The sequence below is a fragment of the Oryctolagus cuniculus genome, chromosome 3, assembly GCF_051225735.1.
Source record: "Oryctolagus cuniculus isolate XC-2025 breed Fujian yellow rabbit chromosome 3, ASM5122573v1, whole genome shotgun sequence".
NCBI lineage: Eukaryota > Metazoa > Chordata > Mammalia > Lagomorpha > Leporidae > Oryctolagus > Oryctolagus cuniculus.
In genome coordinates, this window is record NC_142869.1 from 167,077,894 (window position 1) to 167,095,512 (window position 17,619).

General features: G+C 49.5%; 1 protein-coding gene and 1 long non-coding RNA gene across 21 annotated transcripts in view; both read left to right on the top strand.

Annotated features, from left to right (window-relative positions):
- The window catches only part of LOC149127591 (uncharacterized), a 196,538-nt gene that overhangs the window by 102,761 nt on the left and 76,158 nt on the right, over positions 1-17,619 (top strand). The window lies entirely within an intron of this gene.
- On the top strand, positions 12,214-13,492 carry LOC149127592 (uncharacterized). Its single transcript, XR_016231065.1, has 2 exons — positions 12,214-12,683; positions 13,203-13,492. It is a non-coding gene; the product is annotated as an uncharacterized LOC149127592 (long non-coding RNA).

Here is a 17,619-nt window from a genome sequence, read left to right on the forward strand (position 1 = left end):
GCATACAAATATTTTGGGTTTTCAATCTATTTACATTCATATGTCTACAGCATATTTTTAAAATAAAATAAAATATATTTTATAAAACATTAAAATATATAAATAAGTAATTAATACTTTCCTGGGGAATACCATGTGAGAGTTTTCTTTAAAATTTTTTTTTATTTAATTGGGAAGCAGACAAGCAAGGAGAGAGATCTTCCACCTGCTGGTTTACTCCCCAAATGTTGTAATAACTAAGGCTGGATCAGTCTAAAACCAAATTCCAAGAACTCAATCCAGGGGTCCCACCTGGGTGGGTGAGGCCCACCACGTGGGCCCCCACCTGCTGCCTCCCATGTTGCACATTAATAGCAAGCTACAATAGCCAGCAGGGTTGGGACTCAAACCCACGCAGGCATCCAAAGGGGTGTCTTAACTGCTGAGCCAGACACCTGCCAAGTGTGCGCATTTCTCTCAGGGTTTCTCACGTTGCATTGTTGATGTTTCGGATGAACACTTTGTTGTTGTGGGTTGGGATGGTGAGCAGTACCCCTGACCTGTACCCATTGGGTACTGGCAGCATCACTTCTCCTTGTCCCCAGGCTCGACAACCAAAAATGCTTCCCCACGCTGCCTAATGAGCCCTGGGGGACAGAGTCATCCTTGGTCGAGGGCCTTTAATCCAGGCAATATATGTAAGAAAGGAGATACTAGGTCTTAGAATTCATTTCCATCTATATGGTCATTTTGCTTTCCAAGAATTCAGTCTCTCCACATTTTGCTAACTTTTGGTACTCTCAAAATTTAAAGTTTTTTGCAGATTTATGGGTAGGAAATAACAACTTCAATTGTTTTATTTTGCTTTGCTTTTACTTACGGTGAGATTGAGCATCTCCTTGTAAGGCTATTAGGTTTTCTCTTCTGGGACTTGCTTGTCTGTGTTCTTTGCCAAGTTTTCTTTCAAGTAGCCTGTTTCTCTTATTGCTTTGTGGGAGTTCTTTATAATTTTTGAATACAAATGTTTTCGGCTTTCAGAATTTTTCATTTATTTATTTAAGAAGTAGAGAAACAGACAGCTCTCATCCCCTGGTTCGTACTTGCAAATGTTGGTAATGGCAGGGCTGGGCCAGGGCCTGGATGTTACCCAGGGCTTCCACATGGGTGGCAGGGACCCAGTTGCTCGAACCATCACTGCTGCCTCCTGGGGTCTGCATTTTATGGAAGTTGGAATCAGGAACTGGTGCCAGGAATGGAACATAGCAGTCCTGTGTGGGATGCAGGCATTGAAACAGCCAGGCTAAACACTTGCCCCTGAATACTGCATCCTGATGGTTTAATATCCGAGAAAATATTTTCTCCTGGTCTACATTTGTCTTTTCAGTTTATTGGGTTGTCTTTTTATTTTAAAGTGATAAAAAGTGTCAGTATTTTCCTTTACATTTTATTCTTTATTACCTCTTGTGCTTTATTTAGTAAGCTCTTCCCTATCCTAAGGGTGCAAAGATAATCTCATATTTTTTCTGAAAGTATGTTAGTTTGCATTGAGATCTTTAAATGTACTATGATGTGAAACAGGAAATAAATATTCAATTATTCCAACACCATTTATTAAATAGCGCATCTTTTCACTTCGGGCTTACTATGCCACCTCTGGCTTTGAATTGTGATGTCCCAGTGTTCAGAACTGACTTGGTTCTGGTGGGTGGTTACCCGGACAACAGACAAGATCTCCTTCTACCTGTAGCTGTGGTCTCCACCCCATAGTGTGCAGCCGGAAACTGGGGTCAGCCTGGAGGGGGGTGTGTGCAGCATCTCTGGCCCAGGGGATTCAAGTGACGTTGTGCTAGAGTGGGGGATGGCATGGGCTGGGCAAGTTCTCCTCTCCCCTAAAAAGCTGCATAAGCAGAAGCTTTGTCCTTCCTTCCTTGCACAAAGATGAAAGAGCATGTGATGCCTGACATGTGGCAGCCATCTTGCCACTCCGAGGGAATGCATTGGAGACCAGCACCCTGAGAATGGCTGGGCAAACACAGAAGGGCCCTAGGTCCTGTGATGCCATCGCGTGGCCTGGTTAACCAGGATCTATCGCTGGACATCTTGTGATCTGAAATAAACCTCTTACAGCTTAAGCCTCTCTAAGTTGTACTTTTTAAGATTTATTTACTTATTTGAGAGGCAGAGTGACAGAGAGAGAGAGAGACAGACAGACAGAGACAGACAGACACACAGGGTGGGGCAGGGATGTCCCATCTCCTGGTTCACTCCCCAGATGGCCACAAAAGCCAGATCTGAGTCAGGCTTACTCCAGCTCCATCCAGGCCACCCCCGCGGGAGGCAGACACCCAAGCACTTGGGCCATCTTCAGCTGCCTTCCCAGGTGCATTAGCAGGAATCTGGATCAGACGCAGAGTAGCTGGGACTCAAACCAGCACTCCAATATGGGATGCTGGTTTTGTGAGCATTATAGATGAACCTGCTGAGCCACAGTTGCAGCCATTTGGAGAATTAACCAACTGGTTAATTCTCTCTCTCTCTCTCTGCAACTCTACCTTTCAAATAAATAAATCTTAAAAAAAATATATTTGAAAGGCAGAAAAAAAGAGAGGGAGGGAGATATATATTTATTATATATATATATATATAGAGAGAGAGAGAGAGAGAGAGAGAGAGAATCCCATTACCTGATTCATTCCTGAAATGCTATGCCCTGTGGGTGGTAGGAACCTACTATCTCCCAAGGTCTGTACTGGCGGGAAGCTGGGGTCGGTCAGGAGCTGGAGCAGGGAATTGAACCCACATCTTCCAAGGAGAGACACAGGCGTCTGACCTGCTGGGCTAAGTCCCCACTCCCTAGGTTGGTATTTTTCTCTTTTTCTTTAAAGATTTATTCTATTTATTTGAGAGGTAGAGTTACAGAGTGAGAAAGGGAGAGACAGAGAGGAGAGGTCTTCCATCCAAGGGTTCACTCCTCAAATGGCCATAACGGCTAGAGCTGGGCAGATCTGAAGCCAGGAGCTTCATCTGGGTCTCCCAGGCAGGTGCAGGGGCCCAAGCACTTGGGCTATCTTTTCACTGCCTTACAGGTTCATTAGCAGTAGCTGCTGGGACTCGAACCAGCAGCCATGTGGGATGCTAGTACCACAGGTGGTGGCCTAACCCACTATGCCACAATGCTGGATTCCTGGGTTGATATTTTTCAAAGTGGGTTTGCATGGAAATTAAATGTTAGCTTTGAAGGAACTGACATCTACATGGTAATGAATGTTCCAATTCATGAGTATGGTACATGTCTCTACTCAAATCTTCTTGAATGTCTTCTATAAAAATACTTTATACATAAAGTTCACAACTTATTTATACACATAAATCCACATCGTATGTATATTTACTCTTAGATGGAGTGTTGCTTATTTCTATTAAGCAAAATTTCTTTTGCTCACTATTAAAGATTGAGATAGAGTTGCAGCGGAATTTTGCACATTGATCTTTTACCCATCAACCTTGCTGAATCGGCTTCTTATTTCTCATATTGTCTTCACATAATCTGCTTGTTTTTCTTCGTCGATAATCGTATCATCCAGGTTCAGAGAGTTTCTTCCTGCTCCTGTGATAACAGAGGTGGCATAGATTCAGTCCTGGAGGCCAGCAGGTGCTGGACTCGTGGTCTCGTCCCCTGCCCTTCCCTCTGGCCTCACCTCTGGCCAGGTGGGGACTGTGTGCCGAGTCTGTAGTCCTGGGCGCAGGGCTGGCTTCCTGGCCAGTCCCATGACCCGGGGCAGGGCTCTGTTGGTCTCCCTTACCCCGCAGAAGCCCCATTCAGGCACCCACCACCTCCTTTCAGACCTGGGGCCTGATAGGTTCACATCTTCAGCCCCAGCCATTGCTTTGTATCCTCAGGGAAGCTGATGTTCAGGGCCAACCGTGTCTGCTCCTTTTTCTGTTTTACACGTTGGTAACCATGAGAGCTGAGCAGGTGCCTCAAGTGTTTAGCAACCCCAACGCAACCTGGAGCAGAGACTGTTATTCCCATGTTGGTTTTATAAGGGTTTCAGAGCCAGCTTCTCCCACTGCTGGTGCTTTGTGCAGCAGCCATCATCAAATACGGCGCCACTCAGAACTCTCACGGCAGCTTTTGGTCTCTGTGCTTTGTAAACTCTAGGATTCTATCTGTGCCTGCTATCTGGGTCGTGGGGCAGAGAAGTAAGGACTATTTTCTACACCTGAGGAAATGGAGGCCTCTTATTTAGTTGCTGCCAAGAATAACCAGGCAGAACCACAGGCTATGCGTTCCTCCAGAGATGAGCCTGTGTCTTGTGAAAATTAATCCTCAATGGAGTCTTTTTTTTTTTAGTCTTTTTTTTTTTCTTGGACAGGCAGAGTGGACAGTGAGAGAGAGAGAGAGACAGAGAGGAAGGTCTTCCTTTTAGCCGTTGGTTCACCCTCCAATGGCCGCCGCGGCTGGCGCGCTGCTGCCGGCGCACCGCGCTGATCCAATGGCAGGAGCCAGGTACTTATCCTGGTCTCCCATGGGGTGCAGGGCCCAAGCACTTGGGCCATCCTCCACTGCACTCCCTAGCCACAGCAGAGAGCTGGCCTGGAAGAGGGGCAACCGGGACAGAATCCGGCGCCCCGACCGGGACTAGAACCCGGTGTGCCGGCGCCGCAAGGCGGAGGATTAGCCTAGTGAGCCGCGGCGCCGGCCCCTCAATGGAGTCTTGAAGCTGAGCAAACCAAGCTCTTGCTGTGGTTTCTCCGGGATGCTCCATGAACTGAGCAGACCCCTGATGAGTGTCTTCGGGGTCTAGGCAGCACCATGATGTGTGGAAAAGAAGGAAAGGAGCCAGTGTTGTGGTACAGTAGGTTAAGCCGCTACCTGTAATGCTGGCACCCGTATGAGCACTGGTTCGAGTCCTGGCTGCTCCACTTCCTACCCAGCTCCCTGCTCATGCAGCTGGGAAAGCAGTAGAAGATGGCCCAAGTGCTTGAGCCCCTGCCACCTACATGGGAGACCCGGATGGAGTTCCAGGCCCACCCCCGACCGTTGTAGCCATTTGAAGGGTGAACCAGCAGACAGAATCTCTTTCTCTCTGTGTCTCTCCCTCTCTCTCTGTAACTCTGTCTTTCAAATAAATAAATAAATCTTTAATAAGAAAGATCTTAAGTAAAAAGAGTAGGAATGAATTGTCAATGGCATTTCATCTGGAGAGTGAGTGTTGATTAAGATTTAGATATTTGTGATACCAGCCCCTTATATAAACTAGTTTAGTATGGAAATTGAATCAAAATAGCACTCATTAAAATTGCAAAACTTATTTATTAAAATATGCAAAATAGCCAGCTGTGAAGGTAGTGACTAAGAAGTATAGAAATAAATTATTTAGTTCAATAAATATTTATTGAGATTCTACTATAGGCCCACCCTGTAAATGAAATGAAGATATGAAGACAGATAACCCAGGTTCCTGTACAGCTAAACATCTAGTTGGGCCAACTACTGGGCTAACACATCATGTAAATATGGGTGAGCATTTGCACAGGGGTTAAGATGCACTTGGGGCCGGCACCACGGCTCACTAGGCTAATCCTCCGCCTTGTGGTGCCTGCACACCAGGTTCTAGTCCCGGTCGGGGTGCCGGATTCTGTCCTGGTTGCCCCTCTTCCAGGCCAGCTCTCTGCTGTGGCCCGGGAGTGCAGTGGAGGATGGCCCAAGTGCTTGGGCCCTGCACCTGCACAGGAGACCAGGAGAGGCACCTGGCTCCTGCCTTCGGATCAGCGCGGTGCACCAGCCGTGACAGCCATTGGAGGGTGAACCAACGGCAAAGGAAGACCTTTCTCTCTGTCTCTCTCTCTCACTGTCCACTCTGCCTGTCAAAAAAAAAAAAAAAAAAAAAAGATGCACTTGGGACGCTCACATCCCACGCTGGGGTACCTGGGCTTGAGCCCTGGCTGCACTCCCAACTCCAGCTTCCTTCCGTGTGCTCCCTCAGAGGCAGCAGTGATGGCTCAAGTCCTCAGGTCTCCGCCACCCACTTGGGAGACCCTGGACTGAGTTTTCATCTCATGGCTTCAACCTGGCCCAGACCCAGTTGTTGTGGGCATCAGGGAGCCAGTCAGGTGGGAGATCGCTCTCTCTGTGTGTCTGTCTCTCTGCCTTTTAAACAAATAAAATAATAGTGAAAAAAAATGCAAATTTGGTGGGATGGGCTCCTTAAAGAGGATGAGTCTGAAGAGGTATTGTACACTCACAATCATAGCAGCATCATTCACAGTGGTCAAGAGGTGGAAGCAACCCAAATGTCAGCTGACAAGTGAGTCGATCGAGAAAGCGTGATGTACACTTGCACATACGACGGTGCAGTGTTCATCTTCAGAAATGAAGGGGATTCTGATACACACGACAACATGGATGGACCTTGAGGTCATCATGCTAAGTGAAATAGACTGGTCACAAAAAGACAAATATCGCACGATTCTGCTTGACCAAAAGTAGAATGGTGGTGCTAGGGGCTGGATGAGGAAAAGGAAAAGGGAAGTGTTTAAGATGCATAGAGTTTCAGTTTTGCAGGATGGGAAATTTGTGGAGCTTGGTGTGCAAGACTCTACTTAGAAACTGGTGAAGGACACTTAAAAAGGGCTGAGATGGTGCCGTGGGCACATGGCCCAGCAGCTAAGAGGCTGTTCGGGATAGCACAGTGCCTGGGTTCGAGATCTAGCTTTGTTCTCAATTCCAGTTTTCTGCTAATGCGCCTGTTCAGAGGCAGCAGGTGATGGCGCAAGTACCTGGGTTCCTGCCACCCACCTGGGAGACCCGGATGGAGTTCCTGGCTACTGACCCGGCCCAGGCTGTCGTGGGTATTTGAAGAGCAAACCAGCTGATGGAACATCTTCGTCTGTCTCTCTGTGTATTGTTCTGCCTATCAAATAAATAAAAATTATAAATAAAAAAATGGATCCAATGATAAATTTTATTTTACCACAATTAAAAAAAATAATGTTAGCTTCCTGAAAGCAGGGGCTTGTTTCATTCACTCTTGACTTCCTGGCTTCCAGCAGAAGGTCTGGCGCATGGTATGCACTTGACCAGTATTGTGCTTTCCCTTTGTGGCTGCCTCCTGTCCACCACCCTGCACGGCAGGACACAGGCCAAGTGCTTCCGGGAGCTGGTTCAGCAAACAGCACTTCTCCCCTGGGCGCAGAGGGGAAAATCTCAAATATTTGTGATTTGATATTTGTCCTGGTCACACCAACTATTGTTTGCATCTCAAGTAGGCTTGTCTGAGCCCTTTTTGCATTTATATTTCCTAAACCTAGATCCTGTTCCTACTTCCTAAAACAGAATTTCCATGGGCTTTGAAAGAAAAAAAATGTGGAAGGAAGTCTGTGGAATGAAGTCATTATTGGGTCAAGATACAAAGGGCTCCCAGGCCCTGGCTGCAGGAAGGGGGAAGTAACCCACAGGATTTGCAGCTCTGGAACTTGTCTGTCTGATCCTGGTCCCCAGGCTTATTTGCTTGTGTTTGTTTGTTTGTTTATTTCACTTGGTCAAAAATAGAAAAAGTTTCCTAGTCCTGGGCTTTTCTACTTTTTCCTTTGGGTGTTTGGTTTCCCCCTGCCCTGATGTTCCCTTCCTCCTGCCACCTGCTGGCTTCCCTGCCCCTCATCCCTTTTTTTTTTTTTTTTTTTACAGGCAGAGTGGACAGTGAGAGAGAGAGACAGAGAGAAAGGTCTTCCTTTGCCGTTGGTTCACTCTCCAATGGCCGCCGCGGCCGGCGCGCTGCAGCCGGCGCACCGCGCTGATCCGATGGCAGGAGCCAGGAGCCAGGTGCTTTTCCTGGTCTCCCATGGGGTGCAGGGCCCAAGCACCTGGGCCATCCTCCACTGCACTCCCTGGCCACAGCAGAGAGCTGGCCTGGAAGAGGGGCAACCGGGACAGAATCCGGCGCCCTGACCGGGACTAGAACCCGGTGTGCCGGCGCCGCTAGGCGGAGGATTAGCCTAGTGAGCCGTGGCGCCGGCCCCCTTTCTTAATTATGGCTCTTTTTGTGTTCTGTCGCACTGCCTTGGTGCAGGATGCCAGTGAGGGACGCCAAAGTGTGGCGTTTGCTGACCACACTGGTGTGTTGCCTGGCCAAGATCCGAGGGATTCGAATGGAGAGCTTCCCATTGGTGGCCCAGGCACCAAGCAGAGCTCTCCATTGTTGGTTTTGCATGGCTGGGACCCTGGGCATGCACACTGCTAGGATTCAGTCTTAGGGTATTTTTCTGCTACCTTCTCATGCTGGTATGGTAGGAGGGGAATTGTGGACCAGAACCAAGCAAAAGCCTTAGGAACATGGGTCACTCATAGAACTAACCAAATTTCGTGGAGCTGGAGATTTGACTTTTTTAAAGAATTAATTTGAAAGGCAGAGAGACAAACAGACAGAGACAGTGTGAGCTCCCATCTGCTGGTTTACTCCCCAGATGTCCACAATGGACAGGCCTGGGCCAAGCTGAAACCAGGAGCCAGGAATTCTATGCACCTGGGTAGCTGGGATGCAACTACCTGACAGGGTTGCACTGAAAGGAAGCAGGAATTGGGAACAGAGCCAGAATCTGAACCCAGGTATTCCGATGCAGGAATCAGGTGTCACCTGCTTGACTAAAACCTGCACCCACATTACCTTTTTTTTTAAAAAAAAAAAAAGGTTTATTTTATTTTATTTGAAAGGCAGAGTTACAGTCGGGGGGTGGGGGAGAGTGGAGAGAGAGGCCTTCCATCTGCTGGTTCACTCCCCAAATGGCCGCAGCGGATGAAGCTGGGCTGATCCTAAGCCAGGAGCCAAGAACTTCCTCCAGGTCTCCCACTCTGGTGCAGGGGCCCAAGGACTTGGGCCATCCTCCACTGCTTTCCCAGGCCATAGCAGAGAGCTGAAACAGAAGTGGAGCAGCTGGGACTCAAACCAGCGCCCTTATGGGATGCCAGCACTGCAGGAGGTGGCTTTACCCGCTATGCCACAGCACCACCCCACCCAACATTACCTTTTAAATGTAACACTTAAATGTTCTTGCTATATGATGCACTGTTCTAAGGGCTTTAAAATATTAACTCATTTCATCCTTTAAATATTAACTCAAAAACCCCGTGAGGTGGGAAGAACTATTATCTGAGTTTTGTGGATAAGGAAACCATGGCCCAGAGAGGTTAAGTAACACTGCTAACATCTCCCAATCTGCTCCTGCATCCATGCTTTTTATTTATTTATTTTTATTTGAAAGGCAGAGCTACAGAGAAAGAAAAGGAGAGAGGTCTTCCATCTGCTGGTTCACTCCTCAAATAGCTGCAATGGCAAAGGCTGGGCCAGGCTGAAGCCAGGAGCCAAGAGCTTCTTCCAGTTTCCCACGTGGGTCCAGGGTTCCAAACACCTGGGCCATGCTCCACTGCTTTCCCAGGAGCATCAGCAGGGAGCTGGATTGCAAGTGGAGCAGCCGGGACTTGACCTGGTATTGCATATGTTGGCTTAACCTATTATGCCACCATGCTGGCCACCTGAATTGATGGCTTTTGCTTTTTTTTTTTTTTAAAGATTGATTTTATTTATTTGAAAGGCAGATTACAGAGCGGGATGGGGAGAGATAGACAGAAAGATCTTCCATCTGCTGGTTCACTCCCCCAAATGGCTGCAATGGCCAGGGCTGGGCCAGGCTGAAGCCAGGAGCCAGGAGCTTCATCCAGGTCTCCCACATGAGTACAGGGACACAAGCACTTGGGACATCTTCTGCTGCCCAGAAGCATTAGCAGGGAGCTGGATCAGAAATGGAGCAGCCGGCGCCGTGGCTCACTAGGCTAATCCTCTGCCTTGTGGCGCCGGCATACAGGGTTCTAGTCCCGGTCGGGGCGCCGGATTCTGTCCTGGCTGCCCCTCTTCCAGGCCGGCTCTCTGCTGTGGCCAGGGAGTGCAATGGAGGATGGCCCAAGTGCTTGGGCCCTGCACCCTATGGGAGACCAGGAGAAGCACCTGGCTCCTGGCTTTGGATCAGCGCAGTGCGCCGGCCACGGCGGCCATTGGAGGGTGAACCAACGGCAAAAAGGAAGACCTTTCTCTCTGTCTCTCTCTTTCACTCTTTCACTGTCCACTCTGCCTATTAAAAAAAAAAAAAGTGGAGCAACTGATGCCCATAAGGGATGCCAGCACTGCAGGCAGCAGCTTTACCCACTACACCACAAAGCCAGCCCCTGAATCCATGCTTCCAACCACTGCTCTGTACTGCCTCTCTGCTTTATATTTTTAAAAACTTACTTATTCATGTTTTCACTTTTTATTTGGAAGTCAAGACAGAGATGGACAGAGAAAGAGATCGTGCATCCGCTGATCTGCTGGTTCACTCCCCAGCCAGAGCTGGGCCAGGCCAAAGCCAGGAGCCTGGAGGTCAACCTCAGTCTCCCACAGGTGGCAGGGACCCAAGTTCTTGGGCTACCACCTGCTGCCTTCCAGGGTGCAAATCAGGACTCCAGCCAGGCACTCTGGTTCGGGACGCAGGCATGTTAACCAGTGCACTGAGCACCCACCCCAAGCCTCTCTGGTTTACATCCAGTTCCCCAGAACTGCCTGATTTTACAGACTCACTTCCCCAGGTCCAACACCTCTGCTGGGTGTTGGACGCCGTGGGGGTCTCCCTGAAGCTCCTGGGCAGCTCGTGGGATGTCTCCTAGCAGCCATGCACTCAGGCTGTCTCCCGCGGAAGCCTCCAGAATCTGATCAGGGCATAAGGAAGGCAAAGAAAGAAAATTTCAGTGTGTACCAAACACTATTATTTGCCCAGCCCAATATCAGCAAGGGCAGTACCTCGGGATCTGTCACCAGTCAGGTGAGGTTGCAGGGAGCCTTCCACGCCCAGCTCTTGTGACCAGGGTCATGAATCTTTTAGGTGCTTGGCTGGAGTCAGGAGGCAGTTCAGAGCTGTAGGACGGACCTTCCAGGGAGGGTGGCACGCTGATCTTGAGAGAAGCCCTTGACATTGGCGTCTTCACTCTGGAAACCCATGGCTACGGCCCTGAACCTCACACCTTCCTCAGGACTCCGCACCTGTGCCCCAAATGGCTTGCTTGGGTCTTTGTCAGGCAAACCTGAACCCAGAGTGCTGGGGAGTAAACCAGCAGATGGAAGATCTCCCTTTCTCTCTCTTCCCCTCTCTCTGTGTCTTTCCCGCTCTGCCACTTTGTTTTTCAAATAAAAACATAAATACATCTTAAAAAAAAAAACATGGAATTCAAAGGAATAAAATTCTGTAAGATAGAGGCCGAACTCCTTGACATAAGAGAGGCTGGAGGAGCTGGTATCTTTGCCCATCGGGCTGGTCAGAAAAATGCCATAAAGCAGGTGCCCAGTGACAGTAGGAACGTCTTGCTCAGCGGCCTGCACGTTGGCAGGTGCAACATGAAGTCACGGTTGGATTCAGCGTGTGCTGAGGGTCGCAGACGCCGTCTTCTTGCTATGTCTGCATAGGTGGATGGAGGGAAGGCAGCCCCAGGGGACTCTTTTACAAGCAGGCTAATCTCATCCTTTGCCTTTTTTTTTTAAACTTATTTTTTAATTCCATTTTCCATGATTTTTTCAAAGATTTATTTTGTTTATTTGAAAGAGTAGCAGAGAGAGGGAGGAGAGAGAGAAGAGGGAGAGAGAGGTCTTCCATCCTCTGGTTCACTCCCCCAAATGGCCACAAATGGCAGGGGCTGGGCCAGGCTGAAGCCGGGAGCCTGGAGCTCCATCCAGATCTCCCACCCAGGTGGCCGGGGCCCAGGAGTGTGGGCCCTCGTCTGCTGCCCTCCCTGGTACATCAGCAGGGAGCCGGAGTGGAAGTGGACTGCAAGCAGCACTCTGATTCGGGATGCCACCGTTGCAAAGCGGCAGTTTAACAATGTGGGCCCCACTTTCCGCTTTTGAGGGCTTGGCCCCGTGTAACCTAATCACTCCCCGAAAACTGCACTACCCATACCATCGGTTTGTTGATGGGATTTCCAACATACATCTGTGGGGCACAGCCCAGGGGGCCCCCCCGTAGACTACGTGGCACTTGCAGATCAGTGCGTGCACCTGAGGGCTACTGGAGCGGGGTCCTTTGTAAAGGGGGCGTTTCCTCTGACGTCATTGGGCCCGCTCATCCAGGCTCCGAGGAGCGGGGTGGGGTCTTTGCCAGGAAAACCTGAACCCAAGAGGAGACTTGGCCTGCTGGGAAGAGAGCCGGGTGTTTCTCTAGGTCATTGCACTTCTGATCCAAGAAGGGAAAAAGACAGGGGAGCCTTGGTCGGCTGTGCTTGGGGGGGGGGGGGGGGGATGGCAACCCCAACCCTGCTGCCTCCTCTGCCCCCTCTCCCTGCACTAACTCTGGGCCTAGGTGGCACCTTTGCTTCCCACCCGTGTCTGTCTGTCCTCCTTCCAAGCCTCGCTGTCGGCATCTGGTTCCCCTTGCTGCGAAGGCTGCTCACCAGGGTCTTATAATTGCCTCTGGTTGAAGTTTAAATAGCCAGGTTTCAGCCCCAGAGAAAAATGTAAACAAGCCTTTTCTCGTGGCTTCCAGAACTGCTGCCTTCCAGGGCTTCGGGATTCTGTGCTAGCGAACCCGTCCTGGCCGGGAGGGAGCCGGGAGAGGCTTTTAGAGGGCCGCGCTGTTCCTTTTAACTCAATTAAGCCATCGGGATCCAGTTCCCGCCCTGGCGAGAGGTGAGAGTGCTGTGGAGCCTACGGAACAGGAAGGGAGGGGGAGGAACTGTCGTTTCCCTGCGGAATTTTCGCTGGGGGAGCGAGCGGGAGGGGCCCGCCGAGGTGGTGTGCGGGTGGCGAGGGTGGGACCGCGGGGAGGGCCGGCTGGCTGGAGCTCCGTGCCCCTCCCCACCCTGGCTGCCTTTTGACCTTCGATCAGCTGGTGTCAGGATGGATTCAACAATAATTTGGGGTGCTGTAGTTCAAGTTCAGGCTCTTCCTCAAAACCTTCGAGGGTCTGGCTCCAGCTCAGACTGGCTTCTTCCCCTGCGCTCCCGCACAGCCAGAGCTGACCCCTGCCTGCCCGCCCGCGCGGGTCCCATTCGAGAAAACCCTCACTTCATCGCCCCGTTCAGTACTGGGCACTCACTACAGACTCGCGCTGCGAGTGTGGACTAATGAGGCCTGTCCCCCCACGTTTCCAGCCTCCCTTGAGGACCATCACAGGGGCCTCGCTTAATGTCCACTCTTTGTTTTCAGCCCCTCTGAGACGTCGAGGTCAATGTTTTAAAAACAGCTCTTGGGAGGAGTGGAGAGAAGTGACAGCTTTGGAGCCCCATGGACTTGGGCACTGCTGAGAGACTGTCCCCTAACTCCCATCCTTGCTGACCCCTGATTTCTTCCTCTGTAACTTGAAAGCAGCATCTCTTCGACCAGCTTTTGTGGGAATTAGAATGAGGTCCTACAGGTGGAGAACCTAACACAGCTCGGTCTCATCCTCATCCTCTCTTTTGATGTGTAAACCTTTGAAATGGTGAAACATTTCGCTGTGCAACGTGAGTCTTTTTCGTCACATTTTCCCATTACCGAAGCAACCTTCCTGGACCTAACGGTTTCTTCTCCTGGGCTCTTGCACCGTTTTCAAAGGCTGATCCTGTGACCACGGTTGGACTTGTCTACTGGGCACTGGAAGAACTTGGCAGTGGGAGTCAGGATATTGCAGTGGCTGGGTCTGTGCCGTCCATGATGGGAGATTGTCTTCATTGCCAGTGTCAACTCTTTTTTTAAGATTTATTTGAAACGCAGAGAGAGAGAGAGAGAGAGAGAGAGCTTCCGTACACTGGTTCATTCTCCCAAAAGCCACAACAGCTGGGACTGGGAGGGCCAGAAGCCAAGTACCAAGAACTCCACGAGGGTCTCCCACATGCATTGCAGTAGCTCAAGCAGCCACCACCTGCTGCTTTCCCAGGTGCTTTAACAGGGAGCTGGAGCGGAAGTGGAGCAGCTGGGACTTGAAGTGGCACTCCCATATGGGAGGCGACTGTCCCCTGCCAATGGCAACTTTAAAGAGGGGGAAACGACCTCCACATGACAACACCCTACTTCCTCTTTCCCCCACCCAGGGTCAGTTGCTAATTCCCCATGGCGGGGGAAGTGGATTGCGTTCATCCATTCTGCATGTGCTGACTGCCCACTGTGTGCCAGGTGCTGAGAGAGCAGAGGACTCAGCCAAGGCCTTTCCCTTTAAAAGTTTTTCCATCTGATAGGCTTGAGCTCTGTGTGTGTGTGTGTGTGGTGGGGGTGGGATCATCTAACTAAACAAGGGTTGCAGAGGTGCAGAGGAGGGCACGGGTAGCATATGAGGAAAAGCTCCAGGCAGAGGTGGTACCTTGAGCTGTCTTGCAATGTCAGTATGCAGTTGTCAGCAGACAGAGGGGACCAGGCACTTCAGGGGGGCGGGCTCGTGTTCCTCCCCGTCTTCCCGCTACGTGCAGCCTGCAACATCTGCCTCCAGCATCTTGAACCTGCTCGGCCACCTCCCTGGTCCAGGTGACCTCAGAGCTTCCTTGGAAGCAGCAACGTGGTTACTGCCGGCCCCCATCACAGAGCTGACACAGGATACTTGGATGCTGCTCCTGTTGCCAGGGCTGGCAAACAGCGGGAGCAGGCTGAGCCGCCTGGGGAGGGATGGAAGGGTGGGGCCTGTGAGTGTGTGTGTGTGTGTGTGTGTGTGTGTGACTATCTCCCAGGGAGTGTGTGGGCCAGTGTCTGTGCACATGGGCCGCTAGATGTTTACGTGTGGGTGTTGCCACAGAAAACAGAAGTGGATATTCTGAGAATGAAGAGACAGCTCTGGGACCGCTCGGACAAGCTGCAGGATGGCTCAGAGCCTGGGGCGGGGGGGGGGGGGGGGGGGGTTGAAACAGCCTTGACCAGAAAAAAGAGAGAAGGAAGTTGCGTCAACAGAGGAACATTGCCAATGTCACGCTGAAGAGCCACAGATGTCACAAAAACAAGAATAAACTGTGGGACTCTTATTTTCCCCAGTTAAATGCTATTATTTATTTCTTCTTTAAAGCATTATAAGATTACTGAAATAATAACATTTGGTCTTGCAAGCATAAAGAACATAGAAAAAACACACAAAAAATTGCTATAATTTTTTAAAGTTGCATATGAATATATTTTATTTCTTTGGGCAAATATGATTGATTTTAACTTTTCATTCTCTCTCCATGTAAGTTTTTTCCTCAAAACTTAAAAAATATTAAAAATTAGATCTGAAATTGACTTCCTGAAGAATATTTAAAAGGTCTCCTTATTACTGGCACAAATTGAGAAATTATTTTTTTAAGATTACTTATTTATTTATTTATTTATTTGAAATGCACAGTTACAGAGAGAGAGGGAGAGAAAGAGAAGTCTTCTATCTACTGGTTCATTCCCCAGATGGCCACAATGGCCAGGACTGGGCCCGGCCAAAGCCAGGAGTCAGGAGCTTCATCAGGTTCTCCCATGTGGGTGGCAGGATCCTAAATAAACACTTAAGCCATCCTCCACTGCTTTTACAAAGCCATTAGCAAGGAGCTGGATCAGAAGTGGAGCAGCCAGGATAGGAACCGGTGCCCATATGGGATGTTGGCGTCACAGGCGGTGGCTTTACCCGTTACACCACAATGCCAGTCCCAAATTGAGAAATTCTAATAGACTCTAATTTATTGAGAGGACTGAAGTGTCAGAACAAGGAATACAGGCCCCAGGGATGGAGTTAAGGTTTTTCATTTCAGGTCATGGAGAAATGTTAATACCTGTGCCAGAAAGAAATAAAAGGGCAATTTTCCTTCTGATTAGATCCACGTAACTACACCCATGAAAAATTTATAGGACTGGCTTCAGGTGAAGGGATTTTACAAAAATAAGAGACTGGAACAGGTTTGGCATCCAAACTTTATAAACATAGTCACGGTGATTGGCTTTCTAGCACCTTCCTAGAATCATCATGGCTTCGAATGGTGAACTGGTTTGTCAATTTCACAATGAAAATCATGTTGCAGTGCTGGTGCAGTGGGTTACGCTGCATTTCCAATGCTGGCATCCTGTTTCTGTCAGTTCAAGTCCCGGTTGTTCTGCTTCTGATCCAGCTCCCTGCTAATGTGCCTGGGAAAGCAGCAGAGGATGGCCCAAGCACTTGGGTCCTTGCACCCATACGGAATACCAGTATGGACTTCCTGGCCCCTAACATCAGCCTGGCCCAGCCCCCGCTGTTGTGGCCATTTGGGGGTGAACAGCAGATGGAAGATTGTGTGTGTGTGTGTGTGTATAACTATACCTTTCAGATACTCAGTCTTTAGGAAAATGTTAGGGATAATTGGTTTACTCACAAAATTAAAACTTTTAAATCATAATTTATTCAAATAATACGTCTCCTAGTTGAAAGTGTCTTTTTTCACTCTAAATATGAATGGGGCTATAAGCTGCTGAACTTGAAAATGTCAACTAGCATTTGACTTTTGCCCACTGAAGAGAAACCAGCAAAATGTTCAATAAGAAGCTATAAGCCTCACAGTAAAAACAAAACAAAAACCCACAAAGTTATATTTTTATAGACTCACTGCCTCCCTTCCATAAGGCATTTATTTTCAGAAAAGATATAAAAAGAAGCATTTATTTTCAGAAAGTAATCCAAGGTAGGGGGCAAAGGAAGAGAGAGAACACAAACCTAACTCACTGACGGCAACTTTGTCAACCGTTTACATTTTGGTCTAATGAGTGAGTTCCCCCAAATTTGCCAGTTTCTTTGCTCTCTGGAGAGCAGGCTTTACTGCTTCTCCAGGGACCCCCCCATCTGGACATGCAGGGGGCCCCTCTACTGTATCTGTGGGTCCCGAACCCACAGACTCAATGAAGCTCACATAGAAAATGTAGTTGGGGCCAGCAGTGTGGTGCAGTGGGTTAAGTGGCCGCTTGCAATGCCAGCAGCCCATATCAGGGACATAGCAGAGTCCCAGCTGCTCCACTTCCAGTCCAGCTTCCTGCTGCTGTGCCTGGGAAAGCAGCAGAGGATGGCCCCAAGTGCTTAATCCCAGCCGTCCATGTGGGAGACCCAGATGGAGTTCCTGGCTCCTGGCTTCAGCCTGGCTCAGTCCTAGCTGTTGCAGCCATTTGGGGAGTAAACCAGCAGATGAAAGACTCTCTCTCTGTCTCTCCCCATCACTCTTCTTTTCAAATAAATAAAATAAATCTTCAAAAAGAAAACATAATTAGGCCTACAACGGTTGCATCTGTACTGAACACATACAAACTTCTCCCTTTGCCACTGTTATCATTATTTACATGGTATTTACATTGTCTTAGGTGTTACGTGTAATCGAGAGATGATGTAAAAAAATGCAGGAGGAGACCGGCGCCGCGGCTCACTAGGCTAATCCTCCGCCTTGTGGCGCCAGCACACCGGGTTCTAGTCCCAGTCGGGGCGCCGGATTCTGTCCCGGTTGCCCCTCTTCCAGGCCAGCTCTCTGCTGTGGCCAGGGAGTGCAGTGGACGATGGCCCAGGTGCTTGGGCCCTGCACCCCATGGGAGACCAGGAGAAGCACCTGGCTCCTGCCATCGGATCAGCGCGGTGCACCTGCCGCAGCGCACCGGCCGCGGCAGCCATTGGAGGGTGAACCAACAGCAA